Genomic DNA, 6549 nt, shown 5'->3' with positions numbered 1-6549 from the left:
TTACCACTGTCATGAAGTACAAAATATGTGACGATAAAACAATCTCAGAATGGCCTGTATAGGTCAAAGTGTTTTAAAGTTATCAGCACTTAAAGTGACACTGGTCAGATTTGCAAAAAATGGCCAAGTCCTCAAGGTGAAATAGGGCTGAGTCCTTAAGGGGTTAAAGGTGCCGAGAGAAATGACCAGACCTACAGTTCCTTCAACCAGGTGTTGCTCGCACTCGTGTGGGCTGTCACTGAAAATTTTAAAGACTACCTCGCAGCAACACCGTTTATGGCCTATACTGATCACAACCCACTGGCGCTCCTCAACACAGCCAAGATAGGAGCCTTAGAACATAGATGGGCCTCACGTCTTGCCAACTACAACTTTGTGGTCAAGTACAGAACAGGCAAGTCAAATGTAAATGCAGATGCCTTATCCCATCTGCCTACCAGCGAAGACCCTACTGAACAGGAAGACATTTGGGAAGAAGTAGAGATGCCAGATTTCTACAAACATTTTGCCCAACAAGATGTTATCACCATACAAGACAAAGGGAAAGAAGTCCTCAACTTCCAACAGCAGAGAAATCCAGAACCCCAAGTTGAGAAAGAAAGGTGGATCAAGTTGCAAGGAGAGAGCAGATTATAAGGTGAGCTACAAGATTTCTTCACTAGTGGAAGAACACCAAAAAGAATCTGCAGAAAGAATGCAGATCCAGAGCTGCTCAAGCTATGGAGACACAGAAAGCAACTGTTTATGCAAAAGGGACTAATGTTAAGAAGAACCCTAGATCCCGTTACCAATGATCATCTGCATCAAATTATAGTACCACTCCGAGATGCCAGAATTGTGCTCGAAATATTCCATGATGGTTCAGGACACTTAGGTGTACAGAAACAGAAGCTACCATCTTCCAAAAGTTTTATCGGGTTGGAATGAGAGAAGATATTGAAAATTGGTTTTGAGAATGTTCTACTTGTGCTATTGGAAGAAGTAAGAGACATGGTCCATTTTGAATCCGGATTCTAAGGGGCCCAACTGCCTCGTTAGCGCAGTAGGTAGCGCGTCAGTCTCATAATCTGAAGGTCGTGAGTTCAATCCTCACACGGGGCATATGTGTTTTCATTTTTTTCTACCTATTAAAGGCTACTTTTAAAAGACAAGTACTCCTTACATTGAATTTCATTTATTTAAAGGGGGAGACGGACCCCTCCAAAACCTTCCTGTGCCACTAGGGTGCCTTGTTGCTTCCTGTTGTCATTGTCACACCCCACAACTATGGCATCTACTACTAGTTAGTCTCCGTCAACAGTAATTTGCCACTAGAGGACGTTAGTGGAGGCGATTTTTAAAAGGGGAAAAAAGTTTATTTTTTTTATCTTTGAGCTTTTCTTGCATTAATAAATGAAAAACTCCAAAGACATACTGATAGGGACCTTAGATTGTGAGCCCCATAGGGGACAGCTTATGTCTGTAAAGCTCTGCGGAATATAGTAGCGCTATATAAGTGCATTAAATAAATAAATAAATAAAAACAATAAGAAATGTGATAAAGCCAGTTCCACTTTCAAAACTGGCACAAAAACAACAAATTTCACTTGCAATTGATTCGGGCACATTTCCATATATGGCAGTTTTGCTGGGATTGATATTTCTGTCCTATGTACATTTTAGACAACAAAAAATCTAAAAAACAAAAAATGCCGTGACCCGGATTCGAACCGGGGTTGCTGCGGCCACAACACAGAGTACTAACCACTATACGATCACGGCAGACAGTGGGAGTGGGAAGATTAAAAGCCTTCTTCAGTCTTCTCTGTGACCTCATACTATAACCCACTATAGTCCCAGACAGCCCCTTTAACCCCTTAGTGACCTGCCTGTTTTGGGCCCTAGTGACAAAGCAAATTTAAAAAAAAAAATATTTTGACATTGAAGTAGCTGTCGGAGGACTGGTTATAGTTTTAATGGAGCCATTTTAAAGTACACATAACTTGCTGATTAACTTTTGTGAACTCTTTTTGTAAAAAATATCAATATCTGCACTGAGTTTTTATGTTTATAAATTTTGCGACTTTCATTTTTTGGCATATAACTGTACTCTCTGGGTCAGTATGATTACAGTGATACCAAATACATATAGTTTTTTTTAAAGTTTTACTACAATAAAACACGTTTTAAAAAAAAATTAAATGTTTTTGCATCGCCGCATTACAAAATCCATAACGTTTTAATTTTCTGTTCTATGGAGCTGTGTGAGGGTTTTCTTTTTGCAGAATGACTTGTATCTTTTATTGGTAACATTTAGGGGCAAATAACACTTTTTGGTCTCTCTCTTTATTTCGTTTTTTTTGGCAGCAAATAAGCAAAAAGCAGCAATTCTGGAATTTTTTTTTTTTAGTTTGTTCACCATACAGGATAAATTACATAAGTGCATAGTGTGTAGTCCATTATGGACGCAACGATACCAAATATGTTGAGGCGATTTTTCATTTTTTTATGGAAAAGCGTATTTTTTATATCTTGGAGCTTTTCTTTAATTTTTTTTATTTTAATAAATACTTTATTTAAAATTATATCAACATTTGACATCAATATATTTTTGCCCTTACAACCCCATACTCCACCGCATTTCGCGGACCCTCTTAAACCCACAACCCCCCACTAGGCCTGCACGATACAATTGCTTTGGCGATATATTGCGATAATCGATTTGGCCGACCCAAAAATGCTGCGATTACCTACAATGATACACGGCAGCTGAGATGCCGCACAACGTGGTCAGCAGGTGTATCAACAGAGGGAGGAGGGGCTGGGGCCCGGCATCTGGATTAGGAATGACATCGGGGACCGGTGCAGTCTCTGTATTCTAATATACACCGGCCCAGCTCACTGTTGTATAATCTTATCTAATCTGTAGGCATTGTTAAAATATAATAATCATGTGTAATCCAGCTGTATTACTTACAACTAAGTTCCGTAGCAGGGAGAAGGCAGGCTAGGAGGGCGGGCGGAGCGTCACTCACTACGTCATGCACCTGCGCTGCCCACTTTATGGATGAATAAGGCGGCGCAGGCGTGTGACGTTGTGAGTAACGCGTCTCCCTCCAGGCCTGCCTCCTGCCTGCCTCCTCCCTCCTCTCTGCTACGGAACTTAGTTGTAAGTAATACAGCTGGATTACACATGATTATTATATTTGAACAATGCCTACAGGTTAGATAAGATTATACAACAGTGAGCGGGCCGGTGCATTAGAATACAGGGACTGCACCGGTCCCCGCTGTCATTCCTAATACAGATGCCGGCCCCCAGCCCCTGTATTGGGGATCATTCCCACTGCAGGGACACTGTTATGGGGAGGATCTGTGGATGGCACATAGCATAAGATGCTATATATGTGTCATCCACAGATCCCCCCCCCCCCATAGCAGTGTCATCTACAGATGCCCCCATAACAGTGTCATCCACAGATCCCCCATAATAGTGTCATCCACAGACCACCATTAGTTCAAAACCCACCAAAAGCACACCTTTTGGTTCAAAATATATTTTTTCTTATTTTCCTCCTCAAAAACGTAGGTGCGTCTTATAGGGCGAAAAATACGGTATCGCCTTATATTACTGCTGCTGACTATGGTGTTCTTTAATAAGTTCCTGTTTGTTCAGTGTTTGGAAAATCTTATTTTAATGAACACATATTTTATATCTATTATATTTTATTTATCTGTTCTGTGCAGTGCTATTAAGAAAATGGCAAGTTTTGTTTTTTGTACTTTTGCAGTAATGCAAATATGTTATTTACTTTAGTAAAAGATGTTTTATTTTGAAAAACATTTCAGTTCTTGAGTTGAGCATAACTACATTTCAGCATTATCAGTAATTCGTGTGTGCTTTTGCCTTGAAAATCCAAGCAAATCGACCTCTAGCACAATTCCCTTAAAATATTGCATATCGTTATCGCAATTTTTAAAGCCCTAATCACAATTGCACAAAATTCCCATATCGTGCAGCCCTACCCCCCATTCATCTCCTGAAGACCATCGAGGAGGAAAAAAGAAACAGGAAAAAAAATGACCCTCTTTAGGTCCATTCAGAACAGATTTGATTCCACACAAAAAAACTAATTTTTTTTTGTAATTATATATTTTTTCCATTAAATGTTTTCACTAGATTTTCTTTTAATTTAACTTTTTAAACTTTCTTTAACTTTTTACTAGCCCCACAAGGGGGCTGTAAAAGATGATCTTTTTACGCATTATACAGTTTAACGGGCTTTCACAACAGAGCCATGTATTTCCATTCTTCTGCTCGGTTATAGGAGCAGAGAGATAAAAATAATAGAAGTTCCGTATTCGGCACATAACTGAAGCACACAGAGCCTAACAGACCCCATTGACTATAATAGGATCTGTTTCCATTTAGGAGGAAAAAAATTCCTGCATGCAGAACTTTTTGATCAGCTATTTTTCATGAATTCTGAGACGGTGAAGAAGTCCGGGTTCGGGTCTGGGTACCAAATTCAGTTTTTTTTCACGTGCGTGCAAAACGCATTGCACTCTCGCGGAAAAAACTGAACATCGGAATGCAATCACAGTCAAAACTGATTGCAATTGCGTGCCTACTCGCTCAGTTTACACGCAATGCACACGCAACGCATCCGGAGCAAATCCGGGACGCCTGTGTAAAAGAGGCCTTAGGAAACATTCTTTCCTGTATATTTACTTGTATATAAAGTGCAAGAGCTGCCAAAAATTACAAGGAAGAGGCACTCCGATACAACCTGTATATCACATAATGGAGGGCCTCATTCACATTGTGGTACAATTGTTCAGGTAGTGGGACTCCTACACTCATAAAGCCTATGCACTAAGTGAAAGGGCTGCCAAAAATTACAAGGAACCGACACTGCAATACACCCTTTATTACACATAAAGGAGGGCATCATACACACCCTTGAAAAATTATGATTGATGGCCTGCAGGTGACCCTCAAAAACATTAGGAGCAAGGGTCTGCTGGTGACCCTCTAAAACATTAGGGGTGAGGGCCTGCTGCTGATCTGACCATCTAAAACATTAGGGGTGAGGGTCTGCTGCTGAACTTACCCTCTAAAACATTAGGGGCGAGGGCAGCCTAATAAGCATGTTGATATGATTTAGGAGGAGGACGAGAAAAGGAAGATTGAACCATATACCCTTTTTTGTGGTGGAAGGGGTGCATGGGAATACAGTGTATTCCATACACCATAAAAGCCACATTTAAAGTGCCTTTATGTTCAGCCGCTTTCCTCTAGTGGAGTAGAGAAGTCAGGGGCAATCCAGGCCTTGTTCATTTTGATAAGAGTCAACCTGTCAGCATTTTCAGACAAAACGCTGGCGGCAGGGCAGGCCAGCACCTCCAAGGCGTAGAGCGCTAGTTCGTGCTACGTGTCCAGCTTGGACACTCAGTAGTTGTAAGGTACAGAAGGATCATTAAGGACGCTGACACGGTCTGCTACGTACTCCTTCACCATCTTCCAAAATGTTTCCCTCCTTGTAACACTAGGCCGTGCATCTTGGTGAGGGTGCTGGCGGGGTGTCATGAAACTGTCCCAGGCCTTGGAGAGTGTTTCCCTACCTCTGTTGTAACTGCTGTGTGTTCCCCTCATCTCCCCGCCTCAGTTGCCCAAGGAACTACGTACTCTGCCGCCAGCGTTGTCAGCTGGAAATTTTTGGAGCAATTTTTCCACAACGACCTTCTGGTATTGCACCATTTTGCTCGTCCTCTCCACCACAGAAATGAGAGATGAGAAGTTCTCTTTGTAGCGGAGGTCGAGAAGGGTGAACAACCAGTAATTGGTGTTGTCCAAAATGCGTAAAACGCGTGGATCACGGGAAAGGCAGCCTAACATAAAGTCAGCTATGTGTGCCAGAGTCCCAAAAGGCAAGACTTTGCTGTTGTCATCAGGAGGATGACTCTCAATCTCCTAATCTTCTTCCTCCTCTTCTGCCTATCCACGCTAAACAGATGGAATTAAACTTCTATGGGTACTACCCTCTGTAGCGGAGGCAACCGTCTCCTGATCCTCCTCATCCAATTTGCGTTGAGAAGACGAACTGAGGGTGGTCTGGCTATCACACTGTGTAATGTCTTCCCCCATTTCCACCTCTTCCACATGCAAAGCGTTGGCCTACATTGTGAGCAGCAAGCGTTTGAGTAGACACAGAAGTGGGATGGTGATCGCCGCTCACCATCTGTGTTGATTCCTCAAAGTTTCCTAAAACTTCAGAGGTCAGACATCCATGCCCACTCCTTGCTTGTGAATAGCAGAAGCTGACTGGAAAGGCCACGACCATGTTGCAGCTGATATTCCACTACTGCCCTCTGCTGCTCACAAAGCCTGGCCAATATGTGGAATGTCGAGTTCCAGCGCGTGCTCACATCACACAACAGTCGGTGAGCTGGCAATTGTAATTGCTGCTGCAGCGTTGACAGACCGGAGGAAGCTGTCGATGACTTGCGGAAATGGGCACACACGCGGCGCACCTTCACCAGTAGCTTAGGCAAATTGGGGTAGGTTTT

The 6549-nt window shown here is 42.3% G+C and overlaps 2 non-coding genes across 2 annotated transcripts; one reads left to right on the top strand and one right to left on the bottom strand.

Moving 5' to 3' along the window:
* The first annotated feature begins 1028 nt into the window (after nt 1-1028).
* On the top strand, nt 1029-1101 carry TRNAM-CAU. The gene has a single exon. It is a non-coding gene; the product is annotated as a tRNA-Met (tRNA).
* Nucleotides 1102-1689: 588 nt separating this feature from the next.
* TRNAH-GUG lies at nt 1690-1761 on the bottom strand. The gene has a single exon. It is a non-coding gene; the product is annotated as a tRNA-His (tRNA).
* Nucleotides 1762-6549: the final 4788 nt, after the last annotated feature.

The sequence above is a fragment of the Bufo bufo genome, chromosome 1, assembly GCF_905171765.1.
Source record: "Bufo bufo chromosome 1, aBufBuf1.1, whole genome shotgun sequence".
NCBI lineage: Eukaryota > Metazoa > Chordata > Amphibia > Anura > Bufonidae > Bufo > Bufo bufo.
Note: the sequence above shows the minus strand (reverse complement) of the source record. Positions and strands in the feature narration are given on the sequence as shown.